Source organism: Puma concolor, chromosome C2 (genome assembly GCF_028749965.1).
Source record: "Puma concolor isolate L17-30 chromosome C2, mPumCon1.1.hap2, whole genome shotgun sequence".
NCBI classification, from domain to species: domain Eukaryota; kingdom Metazoa; phylum Chordata; class Mammalia; order Carnivora; family Felidae; genus Puma; species Puma concolor.
In genome coordinates, this window is record NC_141675.1 from 159,749,521 (window position 1) to 159,777,475 (window position 27,955).

At 41.5% G+C, this 27,955-nt stretch overlaps 1 long non-coding RNA gene across 1 annotated transcript; it reads right to left on the reverse strand.

Annotated features, from left to right (window-relative positions):
* Nucleotides 1–157: 157 nt before the first annotated feature.
* LOC147577681 (uncharacterized) lies at nucleotides 158–27,749 on the reverse strand. The gene is made up of 2 exons (XR_015255889.1): nucleotides 27,087–27,749; nucleotides 158–431 (listed from the first exon to the last, which is right to left on the reverse strand). It is a non-coding gene; the product is annotated as an uncharacterized LOC147577681 (long non-coding RNA).
* Between the last annotated feature and the right edge of the window lie 206 nt (nucleotides 27,750–27,955).

A 27,955-nucleotide genomic window follows, 5' to 3' on the forward strand; every position in this document is an offset into this window, starting at 1 on the left:
ATCACCTCTACACCAGTAGGAGAATGTACAACCTTACTTATAAGAGTCAAAAGCTAGAAGCAAGCCAACTGTCCATCATCAGGAGAATGCACAAGCAAACTGTGGTTCACCTATGCCATGAACACTACTCAAAAAAACCAAAAAGGGAGCAAATGAACATGGGTAAGTTTCACACATGTTGCGCTGAGTGAAAGAAGTCAGGCATAGCCATTCACAGGATGCTCGAGGTCAGGCAAAACTCATCACTGGCACTAAAACTCAGGCAGCGATTGCCTCTGTGTGTGAGGACTGGCCTGCAAGGCACAGGGGACTTTTTAGACAGAGGGAGCGCTGTCTATCTTGATGGTGTGTGGATTACATGGGCGCATTTCTCAAAATCCTTAGGATTGTACATGTTAGATCTGCACATTTCCTGGTACAGATGCTTTAACCTTAAAAAAAAAAAAAAAAAAGAAAGAAAAAGAAAAGGCAGAATTGGTACCCCTGGTTTTCCTGTCTACATTGGCTCCAAAAACTCGCACATTCTCCTTTCTTGCTCCCCATGGTCATGTGTCCAGCCTCCCAGGGTGCGAAATCCCTTTGTGCCTCGATTAATGCAGCCACATCCCCCCTTTTGTAGATAGAACATGGTATTTATTTCTTCATAATGATCTACCTCTGGAGTATATACCCTTCATACCCTCCCCTGAGTGTGAATCACTCCTGGGATCACGTTACACTGTATTAACCAAGAATTTTACAGAGTAACTAAGGTCCCAAATCAGTTGACTTTGAGTTAATCAAATGGAAGATTCTCCTGGGTGGGTCAGACCTAAAAGATGTCGGAGAGATTTCTCCTGCTGTCTTTCCTATGAACTGCCCATGGAGGGGCCACACAGCTAGAACCTGAGGGTGGGCAGTGACAAAATGGGGACCCCACCTCTGCAACTGCAAGGAACTGAATCCTGCTCACAACTAGTTAGTCTGAAAGAGGTCCCAAAGCCTCAGATGAGATGGGCCAACAGCTTGGTTCTACCACACGACCCTGAACAGGACCCAGCTGAGCTGTGCCGAGACCTCAGACCCACAGGAACCATGAGATGGTCTGTTTGTGTTTTTTTAAGTGCCTAAGTTGGTGATAATTTGTTATGCAGCCATGTTAGTTACAACTATCCACCCCATCTGTATGTCTCACCCTCTAGTCCTTGTAAACGCCTGCTCTCCTCTCCTACCCCTCACTTCTAGAATTAGGGCCATCAGCCCACACTGGGTGTACCCTTCCTGTCTGCCAGGACAAAGATCTCCCGTCAGGGCCCGTGAGGCTGCCCACCCCTCTATGTGGAGCCCAGCTGCCAGGCACCACGAGCAGGGCTGTCCCCCTCTTGGGCTTCCCTGCCCTCCTGATGCTTCCATTCTCCCTTTACAATACACATCTCCTCAACAGGGGGATTACAGGGTATTGCCCAGGTGAGCCCAGTGTCATCACAGGGAGGAGATGGGCATGGGGGAGAGGGGAAGAGTAGTAGGAACCAGAAGACTGAATGCTGCTGCCTTTGTAGATGCCAGAAGGGCCAGGAGCCAAAGAGTGGAGGTGCCTGTAAAGGCTGGAAAAGGCAAGAAATGGAGTCTTCCCTGGAGCCTCCAGAAGGAATCAGCCCTACTGGCCTGTCTTGGACTTCTGACCCCCTGATCCATAAAGGATTAAATTTGCATTATTTTAAGCCATCAATTTTGCGGTGATTTGTTATAGCCGCAAAGGACACACGTTTTCTAACTGATATGCAGCCTGTCTCTCAGCCTTGCCTTGACCACACAGTCAGGGCTTACACACTCTCAAAACTTCCTGAGTAAGGGGTACCTGGGTGGCTCAGTCGGTTGAGCATCCGACTTCAGCTCGGGTCATGATCTCACGGCTCATGAGTTCAAGCCCCGCATCAGGCTCTGTGCTGACAGCTTGGAGCCTGGAGCCTGCTTTGGACTGTCTCCCTCTCTCTCTCCCCCTAACCCACTCGCATTCCGTCTCTGTCTCTCTCAAAAATAATAAATAAACATTAAAAAAATTAAAAAAAAAACTTCCTGGGTGAGCCTGTGAAAATCCACTGGAGAGTCTAGAATGTTGCTGGGGTCAGTGAGTGATGAATTGATATGTTTATAAAAATAAAGTTTATAATCCTGAACATGGATTATATCACTTTGGCTTCTAAACACTTTGGATTCTTCAGACAGTATTTAGCCAAAAGAACACGAAGGGCCTGCCCTCGACCAGGTCTCAGCCCCGTGGATGGGCTGAGAGGGGGCAACGGGTCCCTAAGACTCTTCTTTGGGACAGAGAAGAGGCATACGCAATTTCCCTCTTCTCCTCCGGGCTGAGAGCAGCAGCTGCTCTGTGTCTGAGACATCCGTCCTCATTTCCAGAGAAGCTGCTGGCAGGACAGGCACGCATCTGGTTCATGTAGGAGGATGAGCTCAAACTTGGCCTGCAGAGAAGGATGGCCTCTTATGAGAATAGGCCTCCATGATAGGTTATTCGTTTTTTGTGGGAATACTTTTTCGACATAAGGAAAGATGGCAAAAATGAGTGGTCAGGAGACTGTGTTCATGGCCTGTGACCCCACTCCTGCTCCTGCTGAGACCCAGACCCTTGTTCTCTCAACACTGACTTCTTCATGCCCAAGGCCCAGCTTAAATGCCCCCACCCCAACCCCTTGTCCCAAATGGATCCTGCTTATTCATTTATTGCCATCATTTTTATTTTCACTTATGAAATATCTCAAACACAGAGTAGAGTAGGGAGAGCAGAGCAATGACCATCGCTGAACCCATTTTCTAGCTTCGTCGATCTTACATTTGCCATTCTTGCTTTAACGACCCCATTGCTGAGACATTTGAAATTACAGACATTATGACATTTCACACATAAATACTTCAGTATTCATCTCTAAAAAAATAAGAACTGCTTTCTACATTAGGCGTAATACTGTTGCTGAATCAAATTCAAAATATAATACCAAGCTAAAAATAGCCTCTATATCATCTAATGCCTGGGCCATATTTAAATTTCCACAATTTTCCAAAGTTATCTTCTACAAGTTGTTTTTCCTCCTAAACTCTGATGGAAGGGTAGGGCTTGCTTCTGGACTTCTCCATCCTATATGGCACCAATAGTGGATGGAAAAGCTACTGTGTTCTCAAAGTACTTGAAATGATTTTTTACCTGTGTGGGGTTCTACTATCAATAAACTCTGCCATCTTTCCTCAGCTTCTTTTCAATATCAAAAATATTTTCTTTTTAATTTAATTGTTCAAATACGTAAAATACTGACCTGGTTCAAAAGTCAAAGGTCAAGGCACCCTGCAGGCACCCATTTTCATTGGTTTCTAGTTAGTTCTTTCAGGGTTTCTTTTTGCAACACATTTCCATACAAAAGGAAGTGCCCTGTATTCACAGAGCTGCACTCCATGTCCTCATTTAACAACACAAGCTGGAGGGTACTCTAGCTCATTCTTCCTAACTTGTAGTGATTGGGTTTTCCATCTCCTGGGTCTGCCATGGGTTCAAACAGTATCGCGCAAAAAGACATTTGGGCAGTTTCCAATCCCAAGGCTGCAAAGAAAACTCCATGCATGTGTCATTTCCTGTTCTTGCACATGTGTGCATCTTTAGAACAGACCAAGGGAAACACATCTGTAACTTTGTTAGACCCAGCCAATCCCTCCACAGGATGGCCAACAAGTACACTGATGCTCCCTTCAGTCTCACCAATGAAATCGCCTGTCAAGCCTCTGGGGTTTTACTAATCTGATGGCTGAGAACCAGTATTTCAGTGCACAGATTTGATTTCTTTTACTACAAATGATGCTAAGCACTTATTTATATGTTGAGATTCATTTGCTCTGAGAAGAGGCATATTTGTGGCCCTTGCCATCTGTTCAATTGTTCTTGTTTTTTTCTTCTCCATTTCCTGAAACTGTACATATTAAATAGGTAGCCCTTAGTGACACCTTCCAAGTGTTTGTTCTCAACTTGTCATTGGTCTTTTGCTTTTACTTTTTAAACTTTAATCAGGGAGAGGAGGAGTTCAAGATGGTGGGGGAGTAGGGAGACCCTAGGCTTGCTTTGTCCTTTGAACACAGCTAGATAAATATCAAATCACTTTGAACACCCAAGAAGTCTATCCGAGTACTGAGAGAGCAAAACTGCATAACTAGAGGTAGAAAAAATGGCCACATCATGTAAGGTAGGAACTGCAGAGAGTAGGTTTGAGGGAGAGAAGAGCTGTGGGTGCTAAGATAAGGAGGAGTGAAAAAGAAAGAAAAAGAGAGAGAAAGAGTGAAAGTACTCATTGGGAATTGTACAAGAAAAACTCTTCCCCAAAACCATTGGCTGGAAAAGGGAGAGGGGCTGAATACCACAAGATTTCATAAACAGCGGAGTACAGAGTCTGAAATTTTAGAGGTCTGCACCATCGCCAGGGTCGTGCCTGATGGGCTTGGCAGTGCTCTCGGGGGACAGAGGGCACAGACCCGGGACCGGGCAACATGGTTGGAGAATCCCCTAGTTCACACAGAGAGCAGCAGTTCCCCTGTTTTGAGTGCATTTGGGAGTGACGCCATAGCCTCTCCCTGTGGCGCCAGCATGTTGCCCTGTTCCCTAGCATAGGAACAAAGACACTCTGGCTGAGGACAGCAAAGCTTGGTATTGGCTTTTAGCTACGTTTTACAATAAATTCTGAACTGCTATGCAGTCACACAACTCATTTCTGGGACAAGACTGCACCAGCCACAGCACAGCAACACCCTGCCCCAGAGGATCAGCACAGGTCCACACCATGCAGATCTCTAAAATTTGGAGTTTTGAGGGGTGCCTGGGTGGCTCAGTCAGCTAAGTGTCCGACTTCAGCTCAGGTCATGAACTCTCGGTTTGTGAGTTCGAGCCCCGCGTCGGGCTCTGTGCTGACAGCTCAGAGCCTGGAGCCTGCTTCAGATTCTGTGTCGCCCCATCGTTTGGCCCCTCCCATGCTCATGCTCTGTCTCTCTGTTTAATGGTTTAATAAATAACCATTACAATTTTTTTTTTTTAATTTGGAGTTTTGAAACCCAGCTGCACAGGATAAAATACACGAGTGCTCTTCTGCCTGGCGGGCAGACAGCTCAGTCGCTGGCAGGGTGCAGGTGGGGATCTGGCAGAAGCCAGGGACACAAGTGAGGTGATTGCTCTTCTGTGAGGGCTTTCTGAAGAGTGGCAGGCAGGAGCTCCCCAATCCAGGGATAAAAGAGCTGTGTAAGGCCATTATCTGCTCCCATCAACATTGGCTGACTTCAGGGAGCAAAACAGCGCCACCCAGTGGAGGCCTGAGGTGCTTATACCAAGCCCCCATCCTCACCCAGAGCCCCTGCAGGTTCATCTTCACTAGGGCAAGAACACCTGAGAACCAGAGCAACAGGCCCCCTTCCCAGGAGACCAGCACAAACCCCTCACATGCACAAGTCTACTGATCATCAAGTGCTGCAAATCTTCAGCTCTAAGGGAAATGGGATCTTGTTTATTTTTTTGTTTTTGTTTTGGGAGGTTTTTTTTTGTTTGTGTTTTTTACCTCTTCTGAATATAGCTATTACTCTCAGGAGCATGAATACAATAGGTTTTCCTAACAATCTCTCTCTCTCTCTCTCTCACGTGCACACACACACACACACACACACACACACATCATTGACTCAGACAAAATGACAAGATGGAGGAATTCACCCCAAAAGAAAGAACAGGAAGAAGTCATGGCCAGGGATTTAATCAATACAGATACAAGTAAGATGTCTGAACCAGAATTTAAAACAATAACCCTAAGGATACCAGCTGGGCTTGAGAAAAGCATAGAAAACACTAGAGAATCCCTTACTGCAGAGATAAGTCAGGCCAAAAAAAAAAAAAATGCTTTAATGAAGATGCAAAACTGAATGATGCAATGACAATAAGAATGGATGAAACACAGGAATGAATCAGTGATATAGAAGATAAAATTATGTAAAATAATGAAGCTGAAAAAAAAGGAGTGTAAGAAAGGTATTGGATCATGAGTGTAGACTTAGGGAACTCAGTGACTCCTTAAAGCATAATAACTTTCATATCATAGGAGTCCCAGAAGAAAAGATAAAGGAGCAGAAGGTTTATTTGAGCAAATTATAGCTGAAAACTTCTCTAATCTGGGGAAGGAAACAGACATTGAAATCCAAGTAGTACAGAGAATTCTCATTAAATTCAACAAAAGCCAGCCATCACCAAGACATAGTATAGTCAAATTCACAAAATACACAGACAAGGAAAAAATCCTGAAAGCAAAAAGGGAAAAAAATTTCTTAACTTACAAGGGAAGACAGATCAGATTCACAGCATAACTGTCTGCAGAAAGTTTTCAGGCCAGGAGGGAATGGCATGATATATTCAACATCCTGAAGGAAAAAATATGTAGCCAAGAATACTTTATCCAGCAAGTCTGTCATTCAGAGTAGAAAGAGAGACAAGAGGGGTGCCTGAGTGACTCAGTTGGTTGAGTGTCTGACTTTGGCTCAGGTCATGATCTCATAGTTCATGAGCTGGAGCCCCACATCAGGCTGCTGCTGTCAGCGCAGAGTCCGCTTGAGATCCTCTGTCCCCCTCTCTCTCTGTGCCCCGCCCCCCACCGCTCATTCTCTCCCTCTCTCTCTCTCCATCTCTCAAAAATAAATAAACAGTAAAAAAAGAGAGAGAGAAACAAGACTTCCCCAGACAAACAAAAACTAAAGGAGTTTGTGACAACTAAACCAGCCCTGCAAGAAAGATTAAAGGGGACTCTTTGAGTGGGGAAAAAAAGACCAAAAGCAACAAAGACTAGAAAGGAACAGAGAACATCACCAGAAATACCAACTTTGCAGGTAACACAGTGGCACTAAATTCATATCTGTCAATAATCACTCTGAATGTAAATGGAATAAATGCCCCAATCAAAAGACACAGGGTATCAGAATGGATTAAAAAACAAGATTCATCTATGTGCTGCCTTCAAGAGACTCATTTTATACCTAAAGACATCAGCAGATTGAAAGTGAAGGGATGAGAAATATCTATCATACTAATAGACACCAAAAGAAAGTCAGAGTAGCCATACTCATATAAGAAAAACTAGATTTTAAACCAAAGACTATAACAAAAGATGAAGAAGGACATTGTATCATAATTAAGGGGACTATCCATCAAGAAGATCTAACAATTGTAAACATTTATATCCCCAACTTGAGACACCTAAATATATAAATCAATTAATAACAAACATAAAGAAACTCATTGATAATAGTACAATAATAGTAGGAGACTTTAACACCCCACTTATAGCAATGGAAAGATCATCTAAGCAGAAAATCAAAAAGAAAACAATGGCTTTGAATGAAAACACTGGACCAGAGAGACTTAGCAGATATATTCCGAACATTCCATCCTAAAGCAGCAGAATACACATTCTTTTCAAGTGCACATGGGACAGTCTCCAGAACAGATTACATACTGGGTCACAAATCAGCCCCCAACAAGTACAAAAGACTGAGACCATACCAAGCATATTTTGAGACCACAATGCTATGAAACTTGAAGTCAACCACAAGAAAAAATTTGGAAAAATTACAAATACATGGAGATTAAGTAAAATCTTATGAAAGAATGAATGGGTTAATGAGGAAATTAAAGAAGAAATTTAAAAAATACATGGAGGCAAATTAAAATGAAAACACGATGGTCCAAAATCTTTGGGATGCAGCAAAGGTGGTCCTAAGAGGGAAGTATATAGCAATACAGGCCTACCTCAAGAAGCAAGAAAAGTCTGAAATACACAACTTAACCTTACACCTTAAGGAGCTAGGAAAGGAACAGAAAATAAAGACTAAAGCCAGCAGAATAAGGGAAATAATAAAGATCACAGCAGAAATAAATAACACACACACACACACACACACACACACCCCAGTAGAACAGATCAATGAAACTAATTGCTAGTTTTTGGAAAGAATTAAACCCTTCACCAGACCTATCAAAAAGAAAAGAGAGGGTGCACTGGTGGCTCAGTCGGTTAAGCATCCAGCTTCAGCTCAGGTCATGATCTCATGATTCATGAGTTAGAGCCCCCCATTGGGCGCTGCAGTGATGATGCAGAGCCTGCTTGGGATTCTGCCTCTCTCCCTCTCTCTCTCCCCCTCCCCCCTCAAAAATAAATAAACTTTAAAATAAAATAATAAAAGAGAAAGAACCCACGTAAGTAAAATCACAAATGAAAGAGGACAGATCACAACCAACACCACAGAAATACAAACAATTATAAGAGAATATTATGAAAAATTATATGCCAACAAACTGGGCAATCTGGAAGAAATGGACAAATTCCTAGAAACATACAAACTACCAAAACTGAAATAGGAAGAAATAGAAAACTTGAACAGACCCATAATCAATAAAGAAATTGAATCAGTAATCAAAAATCTCTCAACAAACTAAAGTCCAGGGCCAGATGACTTCTTAGGGGAATTCTACCAGACATTTATTTTTTTATTTTTTTATTTGTTATAATTGTAAAGCACTTCTTTTTTTAAAATATAATTTATTGTCAAGTTAGCTAACATACAGTGTACACAGTGTGCTCTTGGCTTTGGGGGTAGATTCCCATGATTCATTGCTTACATACAACACCCAGTGCTCATTCCAACCAATGCTCTCTTCAATGGCCATCACCCATTTCCCTCACTCTCCCATCCCCCCCCATCATCCCTCAGTTTGTTCTCTGTATTTAAGTCTCTTACGGTTTGTCTCCCTCTCTGTTCGAAACTGTTTTTCCCCTTCCCTTCCCCCATGGTCTTCTGTTAAGTTTCTCAAGTTCCACATATGAGTGAAAACATATGATCTGTCTTTCTCTGCCTGACTTATTTCATTTACATAATACCCTCCAGTTCCATCCACATTGTTGCAAATGGCAAGATTTCATTCTTTCTCATTTCCAAGTAGTATTCCATTGTATATATAATCTTCTTTATCCATTCAGCAGTTGATGGACATTTGGGCTCTTTCCATAATTTGGCTATTGTTGAAAGTGATAGCAACACTTTCAACAATAGCCAAATTATAGAAAGAGCCCAAATGTCCATCAACTGCTGAATGGATAAAGAAATTGTGGTTTATATACACAATGGAGTACTACATGGCAATGAGAAAGAATGAAATATGGCCCTTTGTAGCAACATGGATGGAACTGGAGAGTGTGATGCTAAGTGAAATAAGCCATACAGAGAAAGACAGATACCATATGTTTTCACTCTTATGTGGATCCTGAGAAACTTAACAGAAACCCATGGGGGAGGGGAAGAAAAAAAAAAAAAGAGATTAGAGTGGGAGAGAGCCAAAGAATAAGAGACTCTTAAAAACTGAGAACAAACTGAGGGTTGATGGGGGGTGGGAGGGAGGGGAGGGTGGGTGATGGGTATTGAGGAGGGCACCTTTTGGGATGAGCACTGGGTGTTGTATGGAAACCAATTTGACAATAAATTTCATATATTGAAAAAAAATAAAATAAAATAAACATTGGGGTACATATGCCCCTATGAATCAGCACTCCTGTATCCTTTGGATATATTCCTAGCAGTGCTATTGCTGGGTCATAAGGTAGTTCTATTTTTAATTATTTGAGGAACCTCCACACTGTTTTCCAGAGCGGCTGCACCAATTTACATTCCCACCAACAGTGCAAGAGAATTTCCATTTCTCCACATCCTCACCAACATCTGTTGTTGCCTGAGTTGTTAATTGTAGCCACTCTGACCGGTGTGAGGTGGTATCTCAGTGTGGTTTTGATTTGTATTTCCCTGATAATGAGTGATGTTGAGCATCTTTTTATGTGTCTGTTGGCCATCTGGATGTCTTCTTTGGAAAAGTGTCTATTCATGTCTTTTGCACATTTCTTCACTGGATTATTTGTTTTTCAGGTTCTGAGTTTGGTAAGTTCTTTATAGATTTTGGATACTAACCCTTTATCTGATATGTCATTTTCAAATATCTTCTCCCATTCAGTCTGTTGTCTTTTAGTTTTGTTGAGTGTTTCCTTTGCAGTGCATAAGCTTTTTATCTTGATGAGGTCCCAATAGTTCATTTTTGCATTTATTTCCCTTGCCTTTGGAGATGTGTTGAGCAAGAAATTGCTGAGGCTGAAATCACAGAGGTTGTTCCCTATTTTTTTCTCTAGGGTTTTGACATTTCCTGTCTCACATTTAGGTCTTTCAACCATTTTGAGTTTATTTTGTGCATATTATAAGAAAGTGGTCCAGTTTCATTCTTCTGCATGTTGCTATCCAGTTCTCCCACCATTTGCTTAAGAGACTGTCTTTTTTCCATTGGATACCCTTTTCTGCTCTGTCAAAGATTAGCCCTATGTTTGTGGGTCCAATTCTGGGTTCTCTATTCTATTCCACTGGTCTATGTGCCTGTTTTTGTGCCAATACTATACTATCTTGATTACAGCTTTGTAGTAAAGGCTAAAGTCCAGGGTTGTGATGCTTTGGTGTTCTTTTTCAACATTACTTTGGCTATTTGGGGTCTTTGGTGGTTCTATACAAATTTTAGGATTGTTTGTTCTAGCTTTGAGATGAATGCCAGTGCAATTTTGATTAGGATTGCATTCTATGTACCTATTGCTTTGGGTAGTATTTACATTTTAACAATATTTGTTCTTCCAATCCATGAGCATGGAATGTTTTTCCACTTCTTTATGTCTTCTTCATTTCTTTTATAAGCTTTCTATAGTTTTCAGCATACAGACCTTTTCCAGACATTTAAAGAAGAGTTACCATGTATTCTTCTCAAACTGTTCCAAAAAATAGGAATGGAAGGAAAACTTCCAAACTCATTCTATGAGGCCAGCATTACCTTGATTCCAAAACCAGACAAACACCCCTCTAAAAGGGCGAATTACAGGCCAATATCCCTGATGAACTGGATGTAACAATTCTCAGCAAGATACTAGGAAATCAAATCCAACAGTACATTAAAAGAATTATTCACCACAATCAAGTGGGATTTATTCCTGGGCTGCAGGGGTGGTTCAATATACACAAATTGATAAATGTGATACACCACATTAATAAAATAAAGGATAAGAACCATATATATGATCCTCATAATAGATGCAGAAAAAGCTTTGGCAAATACAGCATCCATTCTTGATTAAAAAAAAACTCTCAAAAAAGTAGGTATAGATGAAACATACCTCAGCATCATAAAAACCATGTATGAAAGACCCACAGCTAATATCATCCTCAGTGGGGAAAACCTAAGAGCTTTTCCTCTGTGGTCAGAAACAAGACAGGGATGTCCACTCTCACCGTTACTATTTAACATACTACTGGAAGCCTCAGCCTCAGCAATCAAACAACAAAAGGAAATAAACGGCATCCGAACTGGCAAGGAAGAAGTCAACTTTAACTATTTGCAAATGACATGATACTCTTATGTAGAAAACCCAAAAGACTCCACCAAAAATCGCTAGAACTAACACATGAATTCAGCAAAGTTGCATTCCTATACACCAATAATGAAGCAGCAGAAAAAAGAAATCAAGGAATCAATTCCATTTACAATTGAACACACACAAAAAAACATCAAGGTATTCCTAGATCCCTAGGAATAAACCTAAACAAAAAGGTAAAAGAGCTGTACTCTGAAAAGTATAGAACACTTATGAAAGGAATTGAAGAGGGCACAAAGAAATGGGGAAAAATCCCATGGTCATGGATTAGAAGAACAAACATTGTTAAAATGTCTATACTACCCAAAGCAATCTACACATTCAATGCAATCCCTATCAAAATAACACCAGCATTTTTCACAGAGCTAGAGCAAACAATTCTAACATTTGTATGGAACCACAAAAGGCACTGAATAGCCAAAGCAATCTTGAAAAAGAAAAGCAAAGCAGGAGGCATCACAGTTCTGGACTTCAAGCTATATTACAAAGCTGGAGTCATAAAGACGGTATGGTACTGGCACAAAAACAGACACATAGATCAATGGAATAGAATAGAAAACCCAGTAATGTACCCACTACTACATGGTCAACTAATCTTTGACGAAGCAGGAAAGAATATCCAATGTAAAAATGACAGTCTCTTCAACAAATGGTGTTGGTAAAATTGGACAGGACATGCAAAAGAATGAAACTGGGCCACTTTCTTACACCATACACAAAAATAAATTCAAAATGGATAAAAGACCTAAGTGAGAGAAAGGATGCCATCAAAATCTTAGAGGAGAACACAGGCAGAAACCTCTCTGACCTCAGCCACATCAACTTCTTACTAAACATGTCTCCAGAGGCAAGGAAAACAAAAGCAAAAATGAACAACTGGAACTTCATCAAGATAAAAACTTCTGCAGAGTGAAGGAAACAATCAACAAAACTAAAAGTTAGGCTACAGAATGGGAGAATATATTTGCAAATAAAATATCTGATAAATACTTAGTATCTAAAATCTATAAAGAATTTATCAAACTCAACACCCCCCCCAAAAAAAAATCCAGTGAAGAAATGGGCAAAGGACATAAAATAGACATTTATCCAAAGAAGACATCCCGATGGCTAACACACACATGAAAAGATGCTCAATTCAACATCACTCATCATCAGGGAAATACAAATCAAAACCACAATGAGATACCACCTCACACCAGTAGGAATGGCTAAATTTAACAACTCAGGAAAACAGAGATTATCGAGGATGTGAGGAAAGGGGAACCCTTTTGCAATGTTGGTGAGAATGCAAACTGGTGCAGTCACACTGGAAAACAGTATGGAGGTTCCTCAAAAAATTAAAAATAGAATTACCCTACAAAGGTAGTTCTAGGTATTTATCCAAAGGATACAAAAATGCTGATTCAAAGGGGCACATGCACCCCAATGTTTATAGCAGTGCTATCAACAATAGCTAAATTATGGAAAGAGCCCAAATGTCCATCTGCTGACTGGTGAATGGATAAAGAAGTTGTGGTATATATATATATATATACACATATATATATGTGTATATATATATGTACATATATATATGTGTATATATATGTGTGTGTATCTATATATATATGTATATATATATATAGATAGATAGATAGATACACACACAATGGAATATTACTCAGTGATCAAAAAGCATGAAATCTTGCCATTTGCAACTATGTGGATGGAACTGGAGTGTATTACACAAAGTGAAATTAATTAATCAGAGAAAAACGTGTCATATGATTTCACTCATGTAGAATTTGAGAAACAAAACATATGAACACAGAGGAAGGGAAGAAAAAATAAGATAAAAACAGAGGGAGACAAACCATAAGACTTTTAAATACAGAGAGCAAACTGAGGGTTGCTGGAGGGGAGGTGGGGGGGATGGGCTAAATGGGTGATGGCATCTAATTTTCTCCTTAGCTCCTTTTGAAGCATGGTGATTTGGGGGTGGGAGATGGAGAGAAACGTTTCTAATTTTTCTATGTGAATACATCTGCTTTGACATTCTGTATTTATTTACTCAATTTTGGTAAGTCATAGAAAATTACCATTTCACCCAGGTATTTCAGCCTAGAGTTATAAGTAATCTCTTAAGATTTAATTTTCTCTATCTTGATGGTCATCTCTTCTTCCTTTTAGGACTTCTGCTATGTGTATATATGGTTTTACGTTTCTGGATTAGGTTATCTACTACTTATTTATTTTGTTGGTTGTTTTCAAAGAACTGGGCTTTTATTTGTTAATTCTACTGTTTCTCTGTTTTCCAACTTGTTAATTTCTGACCATCCCTTATTAATGGCTACTTTCAGTTTATTCAATTGTTATTAATTTTGGAATTTGACATTTCATTTATTTATTTTTCTTTCTTTTGTTTTTCTTGATATAAATATAAGGCTGTAAGTTTGTCTCTGACCACTGCCTGAGCAACACTCCCTGGATTCTGATACGTTTTCATTACCAACATCTTCTAGCAATTCTGAAATTGGTTTGTATTTATCCTTTGACACAAGAGTTTTTAAACAAAGTTTTAAAATACACAGGCAAAAGAACATTTAAACTTTGTTTTGATTCTTAGTTTTAGCATGTTGTTTACATTATTTCTATCTCAAATTGAAATGTTCACGTGGCCTAATTTGTGGTCAGTTTTCATGATTCTTCTATGTGTCCTGGAACAGAAAATGTGTATTCTTTATGATCAGAGCACAGACTTCAACAGCTATTCACAAGACCTACCACACCATGCTATATCGGACTTCTCCATTCTAACCTCCTTGTGTCCCCTGGATCTGTTTTGGACTGATAGAAGAGCACTAAATCTAATAGTGGGATTTCTTTCTGTTTCTCCTATTATGTCCTATAGTTTCTGCTTCATAACAATTGTGGCCGTGTCATTTGCTGCATAAATAGCTGTCACTGAAATGCAATCATTATGAAAAATAGCCCACACTCTGAGGTCCTTCCTCCTCTCATTTAATGTTTCTTGGCCCCAAATGTGTCCTGTACAATATAAATATCATGACCCTTGTATTCTTTTACTCAAATCAACTTTACTAAAACAAATTTATATACAATAAAATGAGCCTGTTTTTAGTGTATAGTTAGGTTAAGTTTTGCCAAACGTGCATTCCTGCATAGCAGCTACCACAACCAAGAATATTGGCATCCCCAACCTTGGGCCTCATCCCATAACCCAAGCAGACACTGACATCCTTCTGACACTATAGATTAGATTTGTCTGGTCTAGAGTTGCATAATAGTGGAATCATACAGTATGCACTCTTTTTTCTGGGTTCTTTCACCCAACATAATGTTTTTGAGGTCCATCCACATTGTCAGGAATCTATTCCTTTCTGTTGTTGAGCAGAGTGAGTTTCCATTGTATGAGTAGTCTGATTGATGAGTAGTCAGTCCTTGACATACTGATGATAATTGGACGCGTTTACAGGTTTGGGCTTTTATGAATGAGGCTGCTATGAACTCTTCAGTACAGATTTTGGTTTAGACCAATATCTTCATTTTTCTTGGATAAATACCTAAAAGAGGAATTGCTGGATTGTATGGTAAGTATCTGTTTAACGTTTTAACTGTTTTCCAAAGTGTTTGTACCATTTTATATTTCCATCAGAAATGTATGCATTATAGCTGCTTCATCTGTGTCAACACTTAACATTACCAGTCTTATTAATTTTAGTGTTCTGGTGGGTGTGCAGTGGTATCTTATCATGGTTTTAATTTTCTTTTCCCTGATCGCTAATGATTAGCACTTATTGACTAGTCACTCCATTGTGAGGTGCCTGTTACAATCTCCTGCCCAATTTTATTGGGTTGTGTGGTTTTCTAGTTCTATGTATGTAATTGTGTATGAGTTCTTTTAAAAGTCTGAATACAAGTCTTTTATTACATATATTTGCAATTTTTTTTGCACTCCATGACTTGTCTAATCACCATCTTCCCAATGTGATCTTTTGATAAGCAGAAGATGTCAATCTTTATAATGTCTAATATTCCATTTTTATCTCATGGTTATTGCTTTTTTGTGGGTCCTAAAAAATCTTTGCCTAACCCCAAGTCATGAGGACACTCTCTTCTAACATTTGTTTAAGCATTTACATGTAGGCCTATGAGCCACCTCAAATTACCCTGTGTGTATACTGTGTGTGTCTGTGGAGGGTCTATGAAAGGAGAAGGCCACAGAGGGGGCAGGGTGTCCACCCATAATGGGAAGGGTGTCCATTCATATGACCACTGAACTGTATATATTCAAGGGAGAGTGCAAGAGGCCCGAAGAAAAACATGGGTTAAAAGGGGAAGGGAAAGCAAAGATTTAAGCTGGTGGGGAAAGAAAACTCTTTCAATTAATGGTTTAAGAGGAACCAAACACCTATATTAAAAAAAAAAAAAAGAAAAGAAAAAACAAACCTGAAACTTACAGACATTATGGGCATCCTGATAGGGTACACTAAAAAGACACAACATCATCTCTGTGGTATTCCTGCCCATAACGTAATGATATAAATGCATAACTAGAATCTAAATCATGAGGAAACATCCAACTACCCCAAGTTGAGGCACGTTCTACAAAATAACTGGTCTATATTACTCCAAGATGTCAAAGTCACAAAACATAGAGAAGGGCTGAGCAACTGTTTCAGATTAAAGGAGACTAGAGACATGACGACCAAATGCAACATGTGACCTGAGACTGGATCATGTGCCAGAAGAGAAAAAATGCTATAAAGGGAATTATTGGGACAATCATCAAAATTTGAATATAGTCTGTGGATGGCATTGTGTCAATATTAAGTTTCCTAATTTGATCACTGCACTGGCTATGTAAGACAATGTTCTTATTCTTAGGAAACACACACTGAAGTACTTAGGGATAAAAATAATACCAAGTATAGTCACTGATGAAATTAGCCTTTGTTTAGAAGTTTTAATAAGCAACTTTTGCAAAAGTACTAACAGCCACACAATTAAAATATTTTCAACAAAGTGTTCATTTGGAATAAATTTACTAATACCAATTAAGCAAGGAAAATAGGGCATGTAAAGAAAATTCCTCACAAACACATAACTAACATATTTTAGTGTGTATTTCTGTAACAGTTTTATTTCTATTGCTTTCTGAATATCCAGAGTGATCCAAAATGTTCAAATGAAGGAGCTAACCCTGGAGCCAACTTCCCACAAGCTGAGGACTAAGTTTCTCTTGGGGAAAAAATGACAGATGTTGCTAAACTTCCCCCCCAAAAAAAGTCTACAAAAAAATGGAGTCTTGTTGATAATTCATGGCCATGACCATTTCTCCACACATTTATCAGCTATGAACATTTGTATACAAATTTTCATGTGGACATACCTTTTCATATCTTTTAGGTAAAAACCTCAGAGTGAAATGATTGGGTCATATGATAGATTTAGGTTTAAATTTTTAGGAAACAAGCTGTTTTCCAAGTAGTTGTACCATTTTACACTCCCACCAGCAGCATATAAGAGAATTCAATTGCTTCACATTCTCACCAACAACTGGTATGATCAGTCTTAAATTGTAGCCATTCTAAAGTAATTTTTTTTTTCAACGTTTATTTATTTTTGGGACAGAGAGAGACAGAGCATGAACGGGCGAGGGGCAGAGAGAGAGGGAGACACAGAATCGGAAACAGGCTCCAGGCTCTGAGCCATCAGCCCAGAGCCCGACGCGGGGCTCGAACTCACGGACCGCGAGATCGTGACTTGGCTGAAGTCGGACGCTTAACCGACTGCGCCACCCAGGCGCCCCTAAATTGTAGCCATTCTAATCTCATTGTAGTTTTAATTTGTATTTCCCTAATGACTCATGATGTTGAGGTTTCCTGTGCTTGTTACCCATATATCTTCTTTGTTGAAGTGTCTCTTCAAACCCTTTGTCTGTTTTTCAAAAATTGGGTTGTTTAGTCTCATTATTTAGTTTTGAGGGTTCTTAATGCATGCTGAATACAAGTCCTTTATTAGATGTATGATTTGCAATTTTTTTCTCCCAGTCTGTGGCTTGTCTTTTCATTCCCATAACAATGTCTTTCAAAGAGCATAAGTTTTGTTGTTGTTGTTGTTTATGAAGTCCATTTCAGCTTTTTCTTCAAAAAAAAAAAATGGGATCTTGCTTTTTGAGTCATATGTATAAAGTGCCCACACCCAAAATTTTTCCATAAATTTTATAGTTTTATGTTTTAAATTATCTATTTTGAGTTAATATTTGCATATGGTTCAAGATATGGATCAATGCTCATTTTTACATATTATACAATTATCACAGTACCATTTGTTGAAAAGACTTCTTTTGCACTGAATTACATTTGCACCTTTGTAAAAAAAATTAGTTGTAAATATATGTGTGGATCTATTTTTGGACTCTATTCTGTTCCATTGATCTATTTGTCTATCTTGTTTCAAGACTGCACTGTCCTGATTACTATAATTTATAAGTCTCGAAATTAGTATTATTCCCCCAACCTTCTTTTTCAAAATGATTGCAGCTATTCTGGGTCCTTTGCATTCCCATTTGAATTTTAAAATCAGCTTATCAATTCTACAAAGTAGCCTGTTAAATTTTTTTTTTCAATATATGAAATTTATTGTCAAATTGGTTTCCATACAACACCCAGTGCTCATCCCAAAACGTGCCCTCCTCAATACCCATCACCCACCCTCCCCTCCCTCCCACCCCCCATCAACCCTCAGTTTGTTCTCAGTTTTTAAGAGTCTCTTATGCTTTTAGCCTGTTAAATTTTTAATTGAACCAATAGATCAATTTGGAGAGAAAGAACATCTTAACAATACCATTACCATAGTATATCTCTCCATTTATTAGGGTGTTTTTTAATCAATAAAAGATATTGAATTTTATCAAATACTTTTCTGCATCTTTTGAGATGATCATAGCTTTTTTTCTGTTTTGGTTTGTTATCATGGTGAATTACATTTATTGATTTTCAAATGCGAAACAAATTTTGTAATGTTTCATGTACTTAAATTTTTTTAAATAATTTATTCTGAGACAATTGATTCACATGCAGTTTTAAGAAATAATGTAGAAAGACCCTGTGTATGCATTACCCGACTTTTCCCAATGGTAACATCTTATAAAACTATACAATGTGTTGTGTACAATGACACAACCAGGATATTGACATTGACAGAGTTATGATACAGAACAGTTCCATAGAGGATCCCTCTAGGGCTCTTTTATGGTCACATCCCTTTCCCTCCTACTTCTACTCCATCCTTTAACTACAAGCAATCACTAATATGTTTTTCATTTCTTTAATTTTGTCATTTCACAAGTGTTTTTGGATAAGTGTTTTTTCACTCAGCATAATTCTCTAGAGATTTATCTAGGTGTTGTATGTATCAGCAGCTAATTTCTTTTTATTGCTGAGTAATATTTCATGGTATAGATAAGCCACAGTTTGCTTAACCATTCACCCACTGAAGGACAACTTGTTCCTTCTAGTTTGAGGCTTTTATGAATAAAGCTGCTATATACATTTGTTTACAGGTTTTTGTGTGAGTGTAAATCTTCAATTTTCTGGGATAAAGGCCCAGGAATGAAAATTGCTGGGTCATACAATAGTTGCACTTTTAAAAAAATTTCCAAACTGTTTTCCAGAATTCCTATACCATCTTCTATTCCTTCCAACATCATATAAGTAAGTCTCTCCATATCCTCAACCGTATTTGGTACTAACACCATCCTTCATTTTAGCCATTCTGATAAATACGCAATGATATCTCATTGTGCTTTTAATTAGCATTTTCCTGATGAATAATGATGCTGAACATCTTTTCATGTGTTTACTTTCCATCAATATCTTCTTCAGTGAGATTTCTCTTCATGTCTTCTGCCTATTTCCTAGCCGGATTATCTTTTTCCCTATTGAAGTTTGAGAGTTCTTTATATATTTTAGTTACTAGACCTTTTCAGATATGTGGTTTGCAAACATTTTCTACAACTCTATAGCTTTTCACCCTTTTAACAGGATCATTCACAGAGCAAACATTTCTGATTTTGATAAACTCCAATTTATAAATTTTCCTATTATGTATCATGCTTTTGGTGTCAAGTCTAAGAATTCTGCCTAGTGCTAGATCCTAAAATTTTTCTATTTTTTTCCTAATAGTTTCATTATTTCTATGTTTTACATTTGGTTCTATGATCCATGTAAAATTAATGTTTATATAAAGTGTGAGATTTAGGTGGAGGTTCATTTTTTTTTACTTATGAATGTCCGATTGCTTCAGAATCATTTATTGAAATGGCAATTTTTCTTCCATTGAATTGATGTGCACCTTTGTGGAAAAATCTTTGAGTACTTTTTCAATCCTACCCTTTTTCTCCTCTCCCTCTGGGACCCTGATGTCATGAATGTCAAATCATTTGTCACAGTCCCATAGGTCCTTGAGCCTCTGCTCATTTTTTTTTTTAGTCTATTATCTCTCTATTGTTCATATTAGCTAATTTCTATTGTTTTATCTTTCAGTTCATGGACTCTTTCCTCATTCTACTGTTTGTTTTTTTAATTTCTGGTCAAGTTCCTCATTCTAGTGTTGAACCCATCCTTGTTGAGCTTTTATTTTGGTTATTATAGTTTTTAGTTTTAAATTTTGTTTGGTTCTTCTTTATACCTTCTATTTCTTAAGACTTTCTATTCCATTTCTTTACTGAGGCCTTTCTATTTTTCATTTGTTTCAAGCATGTTTGTAATTATTCACTGAAGCATTTTCATCGGATAATTCTAACATCTGTTATCTCAGTGTTGGCATCTATTGATTGTCTTTTTCATTCATTTTGAGATCCTCCTGATTCTTGGTATAATTAGTAATGTTTGGTTAAAATCAGGACATTTTTGTATTATGTTATGAGATTCTGGATCTGTTTTAAATCTTGTTTTAGTTGGCTTTCTTTGACAGTGCTCTGGCAAAGAGAAGGGGCACTATCTTGTTACAGTCAGAGAGAGGTAGAAGTCCCTGTTCCCCATGAAACCCTCCAGTGATACACAAGGAGAGGAGAACTCTGTTACTTCTGGGCGATGGAGGGAGTTCCAGCTCCCCATGTGGTCTCCACTGGTAACCACACTGGAGGTGGCCTCATTCCTGCTGAGCAAAATGTAAGTCCTAAGTCTTCAACAGGATCCACTGACACCATTCCAGTGAGGAGGGAGAAATATACCTCATTACTGATGGATAAAGGTGAAAATCCATTCTTTCTGTGGTCTCCACTGAGCTGCAAGGAGTCATGCTTCGTTTCCAACTAATGGGGATGAAAAGCCTGGCTCTCTATTTGGCATTCTGTAGTATCATTCTTGTGAGGGTGAAAGTCTAGGCTCCTCCACTTGGCCTTTGTTTGCATGGTGGGAGTGGGGCCATAGTTTTCCTTTTATGTGGTTTATAACTAGAATAGAGAGATTAATGTCTCAAAGTTTTCTGCCTTTCTAGGTTGTCCCCTTCCTGATCCTTTGATTTGATCCCTTTCCTTGATCCAAGAGCAAGCTTTTGTTGGGACTAGTTTTGTCTGCATCATTGTTATTTCTAGGTTACCAGCTTTTTCAGTTCCAAGCCTGAAATGTATAAAGCAGAAAGAAAACCCAGAGAACTTACCACCATGTTGTTCCTCAGTTCCTAATGTCCCTGGTGGTCTCCCTTCTTTTCTGTACCTTGTAGAATCTTTTTAGGTTTATTTTATATACAATATCCAGATTTTTAGTTGTACTTAGTGGGTGGAATAGGGAAAAGTAATCCCATGTCCCAAAGAAGTAGCCAGTTTCACATATTTTTATTGCTATATTATTTGGTGTATTGAGATTTGTGACAATTTTATCTCCGTTATAAATATACAGTGACATTTTATCTTGTTTCATAATTTGTGTCTTAAATTCAATCTGCCTTGTCTTCCTAAGGTTGAATGGGTCTTTTCTGAATCACTTTAATTTCTTATTTATAACATATATGTTGGCTTTGCTATTTCTTTCAATGAGTTAATTTAATGTGAATTTGGCATAACAGATTTTTTTTTGTCTTAATGCCAGCATCTTACATTTTCTATTTATAATTTTTTTTTAATTTTCTCATTCTTGTTATTTAACTTTCTTCTTTCTGAAGTTGGGTGTTTTCCTTCTGGTAATTTGAAAGGTTTTCAATCTGTTTAATTACTCCAGTTTTTTCTTTCATATATTATACTCTAACACTTTTCTTAGATTTAGCATATTTAGAGAGTATCTATTGACCACGCACTAAAGAGGACAAGAAAGTGAAAGGCCGCCTCTTCATCACAACTTTCCTCTCCTTGCTTACTTTCTGATTTTTTCTGGTTTTAATTCATGCTCATTTCTATTTAAGTTCTTCTCTCTCTCTCTGGGACCCTTTATAACTGTTTCTTGATTTTTTTAACTTAGAAAATATCTGTGCCATCCCACTGTGAGAGATCAATATTCTAATATTCATACTCCCTTCCCCAAGCCTCTTGATTTCTTTTGTCAATTTTACTTTATCATCATTTATGACATTTTCTTCTGAGACTCCGTCCTATAGTTGTGGGACTTTACTTTTCTATAGTATTAAGTCTGTGCTCATCCCCTATCTTTGCCTTGTAGGTTTTCCTTTCATCTCTTAATTAAAGAGTTTTATTTTATTTAACAGAGCTAACATCCAGAAATTTCATATTTTTTTTTCAACGTTTATTTTTTTATTTTTGGGACAGAGAGAGACAGAGCATGAACGGGGGAGGGGCAGAGAGAGAGGGAGACACAGAATCGGAAACAGGCTCCAGGCTCTGAGCCATCAGCCCAGAGCCTGACACGGGGCTCGAACTCGCGGACCGCGAGATCGTGACCTGGCTGAAGTCGGACGCTCAACCGACTGCGCCACCCAGGCGCCCCCAGAAATTTCATATTTGAGACTACTTCCTGCTTTTCTACTTGAATGACTGCTTGACATGACATAGCACCTGTTGACTTCTCAGTGCTTCAGTGTCCTCATGCCATCTTTGGTTGGGCAATTTCTTTTTTCACCTCTCTCATTAATCATTATATCATTGCAATCTTTTTTTTTTTTTTTTTTTTTTTAAGTATAACTGGCGTTACCACCCCAACTGAAAATGCCTGTGGGATTTTCACCCTTGGATATTTTTCTTCCAGAAAAGAATTTTTCATATCAGGCTTCTCTCAGGCTTTCTTAACTGGGTTCCCCAAGAAAAATAAGTCATAATACCCTAAGGCATCCATTGCTGATAACAAATCAACTTGATTTCTCTGCATCTGGAATAGTACTAGTCATAAACCATCCTGGGAGAATTGAGAAAATAGTCACTTAATCATTTTTTGTGCCCTGTGGTCCAGCTGAGGAGCCCTATTGAAAAAAGCAAAAATGTTGGTTTTGCTTGTATTTTTCTTGCTCATGTGTACCTTGCTCAGTTCTTGCTAAATCTTTTCCTTATTCTTATATATTCAGGTCAATCACCTCAATGTTCCCCTCCTCCCATCTATGACCCTTTGAGGACTGGACCCTCCCAAACTAGAAGACCAAGTCAAACTCTGTGCCTTGCTGGGTGCAGGCCTGGGCTCTGGCTTCTGTTCAATGGCCAGCACAAAAATCCACTCTACCCTGCCCATAACATATCTGGTCCAAGGCAGAGGGATCTCAGGTGTCACCCCCAAGTCTAATAGCTGTTTTGCTTTTGCCCAGTTTACCTTTTTCTGGAAGTTGGTGCTTTTCATATCTTTCCCTGGAATCAGAAGGGAATAAAAGCTAAGAGCAGGAAGCTGAGGGCTTCCATGTTGAATCTCCTGGCACGTTTAGTGTGCCAGCTCCCTCATCCTACTCTCTGAGGTCTTCTCTCATTTGTCTTATCCTCTCTTTGTCTTTGGCCACATTTCTGTCTGTTGTTGGTGATAAGCCGCACTGGGTGTTCCATCTTTCATTCTCCTTGCCAGCTAGTGACCCCATCCTATCCCAGAAGAAATCACCATCACTGTGGTTGGGGCAAGAGGAAAGGGGTGAGAAAGACTCCACTCTCTTTGAAACTTTCACCTCCTTTCCCAGGGCTGCTGACTCCCATTTCATTCATACTCCTGCTGACAGGATCAGTGGGCATTTTCCCCAAGACTCTGACTTCAGCCTTCTCTCTTCACAGCTTCTAGGCAGGGTGGAGGCAAGTGCTGCTTTGCAGCAGCAAGCTGGTCTGCCTCTCTCCCTTTCAACAATAAAGACTTTTGCTGTTACTTGGCTTAACTTCTCCAAATCCCTGTGTTGTTTATATCCTTGTGTTTGAGAGTAGTAAGACTGAGAACTGGTTTCACCCAACCTCCTAAGCCAAAAGCAACTGACAACTCTACAAAAATGTGGAGTGGTGACTTTGATCCCTAGCTTATGGATGAAGAAACCAGGAACTTCTTCCAGAGCTTCAGCCAGCAAGTGATGGGGCTATATAGCATGGAGGCTTCTCATTCCCATCTTGTACTTTTACTTCTTAAATATGGTAGGGACAGAAGCAAGATCTCCTGATCAAAAATTGTTTCATTCAGTATGAGTGTTTCATTTAGTATGAGATGTCTTGGTGGAAAGAACATTTGTTTTCTTGGAAAGAACTCCTTAACAAGTGCTAGAGTAGAAAGGCAAAGGAGTTGGTTCCTTCTCCTCTCATTGTGATCAAGGAGGGCAACAAGCCTTCAGAAAAAAGACAAGGTGATGTGGATGTACAGCACAGTAGAGAGGATTTTAAAGTCACTAGAGGAGTTTAAATGTGGTAAGGAAAAGAAAAATGCTGAGACTGTGTAGGATATGAGCTGGGAGAGAGCAAAGTGGACTTCAGAAAGTCAGGCACATCTTAGAGTCTTATACGAACCTCCTCCCCCCCACCCATGTACCACTCAGTATGGTCGGTGTTTCTCATTTAAAGCTTCTGAGGGGTACTGAGATGTGAGGAGTCCTGTACCTGGTGGATATAGAGTAGGACTAGGGACAGTGTACAGACCTTGATGCTGGGGCACAGACGTCAGGAGAGTGAGAGTCGCCATGAATTAGCAGAAATCCCTAGGAACTTTGGATTTTCACTAGGCTGGGGTCAAGGCTAGTCTTATCTAATCTTTGCAGGACTTGAACTCAGACTTGCTAGCTTCCCGGTGTTGGTCCCTGATTGCTGTTCCAGAGGTAGCTGGGCACTAATATTAAGAGCACAGGCACTGGAGTCAACTGACTAGATTCAGATCTTGGTTGTTGGCTCCTCCATTTGCTCATCTCTGATATGGGAGCAGTAACAGCACACAAGGTAGACTGCTGGTCTGAAGGTTAGAGTGGTCTTTGTAAAGCACCTAGACAGTGCCTAGGACTCGGTAAGTATGATGCGAAGTGTTTAAATGAAGTCTATAAACCTGATAAAAGTGCCTATCCCATGCTGTGAGATAAAGGGACAAGGAGGTTCTAACTGTGCCTTGCACCCCAGAAGTGTTCAATGCACACAAGTCACTGCTGTCCACTATCTTGAGTTTTGCAGGACAGCATTCCTAGGTCAGCTCCCCACTAATTTTGCCTTCATGTTGCTTTTCTGTGGATTCTGTCCCTGTGTTCTGCATATTTATTCATCTTTTGCCAGTTGGATCTAATGAAGTTTCTTCTCAGGCTTGTGTTTGATCTCCATTTCTCCCAGATGGTTCCCAAATGTGGCAGGAGAGGCTGTCAGCGCAGCCATAGTGTGGTTCAGACTCCCCTATGGCAGAGCACGTGTGGGATGGCTGAGCTGAGGAAGGCAAGGTCCCACCTGCCCCCGAGGTCGGAGGGCACAGGTGAAGCAAGAAGTTCCAGACCCACGGGGGACTCTCCATGTGTCAGGCCACGCCCCACCAGCTGAGGGAGCGGAGGCAGCCATGTAGACCCAAAGCACAAGTTGAGCAGAGAACTGGAGACGGCACATGGACCCCACGGGCTGCCGTCTCTTCCAGGCAGCCCTCAGTCCAACCCCAGTCAAGCCCCCATGGCAGAGGTTCCCAGCCGACTTCGCAGAGCACAAAGGCAGGAGTGGCAAGGGGGCCCTTAGAACCGCTGATGCCAGGCCCAGCCCAGCCCAGCCCAGCCCAAGTAACTCTGACCCTCTGGACCGGAGCCCAGGACCAGCCGGCTTTGGAGACAGCCCAGGTGATTTTAAGGAGCGGCCGCTGCCTGGGAGGAAGAGAAGCCCTTAGCATTCCTTACATGCTGTGGGAGCTACAGAAACCAAACAACACACTTTGCCCAAACACCACTTGGAGGAAGATGAGAGCAACTCCGGCTGCAGCCGAGCATTCCTTCGGTGAGGGGGCCGAGCTTCCTGCCAGGCTTCCTGGAGAACTCCGGCTGCAAATCCCGGCAGTAACCGTCTCACAGCCCGGGGCCCCGGAAGACGAAGTCCCTCGGCACGCACCCCGGGCTGGAGCGGCTCTAAACCGGGGCGACGGGCTTCGAGGAGCGAGGCTCTTCCTGCCCTGGCTGGGTTTGCTCTTTCCTTTTCCTCCTGCCGAGGGGAAGCCTGAGGCTGGCCTAGCGGTGGACTCGGCAGTCCACGGCGCCCCCTAGAAGCCCACTTGGCGCCTCGGCCCTCACCCCCACCCCCTCCTTGGGTCCTGACCAGACAGCGCCACGTCACCTGGCCACCACACGGGGACCGCCTCACAGGACCACCACATGGGGGCCACCACAGGGGACCACCTCAGGAGACCCCCTCATGGGACCACAGCCGGGGCTATGTCACAACCCCCCTCACGGGACCACTTCGGGGACCATGCCACAACCCCCCTCACGGGACCACCTCAGCGAGACCCCCTCATGGGAACACAGCCGGGGCTATGTCACAACCCCCTTCACGGGACCACTTCGGGGACCATGTCACAACCCCCCTCATGGGACCACCACCAAGGTTATGTCACAACCCCCCTCACAGGACCACTTCGGGGACCATGTCACAACCCCCTCACGGGACCACTTTGGGGAACCATGTCACACCCCCCCTCACGGGACCACCTCAGCGAGACCCCCTCATGGGACCACCGCCAAGGTTATGTCACAACCCCCCTCACAGGACCACTTCGGGGACCATGTCACAAGCCCCCTCATGGGACCACTTCGGGGACCATGTCACAACCCCCCTCACAGAACCACTTCGGGGACCATGTCACAACCCCCCTCACGGGACCACCTCAGCGAGACCCCCTCATGGGACCACCGCCAAGGTTATGTCACAACCCCCCTCACAGGACCACTTCGGGGACCATGTCACAAGCCCCCTCACGGGACCACTTCAGGACCATGTCACAACCCCCCTCACGGGACCACTTCGGGGACCATGTCACAACCCCCCTCACGGAACCACTTCGGGGACCATGTCACAACCCCCCTCACGGGACCACTTCAAGGGACATGTCACAAACCCCATCATGGGACCACCACAGAGGACCACCTCAGGGGGACCATCACTGAAGTCCATGTCACAGACCCCCTCTTGGGACCATCTCATGGGACCTCATTATAGGACCACTAGGCACTCACCCGACTAACCAGACATGGAGCTCTCTGCTTCTCTCCTCTCCTCTTGCTCTCTCTCTCTCCCCCTCTGTCTCGGGAAGAGAGCCCTTCCCAGAATCCCCCAGGGCAATCGTCCTCACACCTCATTGGCCAGCGAGGCATCACGTGTGTCTTTCTAAGCCAATCACAGGCTGGGGAAGGAAATGCACCTCTTCAGCTGGGCGAGAGGTCCAGGTCGCACGCAGCAGGGGCGTGGCATAGGGGCGGTGGAGGAGGTCTCTCCAGGGCGCGGGGCTATCGTGCCCTGAGGTCCCCGGGCGATCTGAAGGGCTGGGAACCCTTGTCTGGCCCTGGGCCGAAGCAGCAGAGGAGCCACTGCCGAACGAAGGGGCTCCACAGGAAGTGGGAGCTTGGCGCCAAACCGCCGGACCTCCGCGTCTCTGGGTGTGTGGGTTGGAAGCACCTGCTGTTCCCGGTAGTGTGTGCAGCAAGGACAGCTTTCCTGAGGCATCGCGGGGTGCTGAGCACGTTCTGGCGATGTCCACACTGAGGCAATGGGACCCCCGACAGCCCCCGGCCACAGGCCTGAACGCCCATCGGGAGATGAGAAAAGTGGGGCAGAGCCCGGATTCGAACTCTGGGTGGTCCCGTCCTGTCCACAACTCCATGGACCCTGCCACGAGCACTCTGAAGTCTCTTCTTATGGGACCACCTGGTTAGCCCCTCCCTCCTCCCTGGAGATCCGGTCAGCAGGAGTACTCTTCCTGTGTCAACAGTACTGTGGACGATTGCTGGATGCTGTTTTTAAGCAGGCTCCACACCCGATGGGGGACTCGAACTTGCTACCCTAGGATCCAGAATGGCACACTCCCCAAACTGAGACAGCCAGGCAC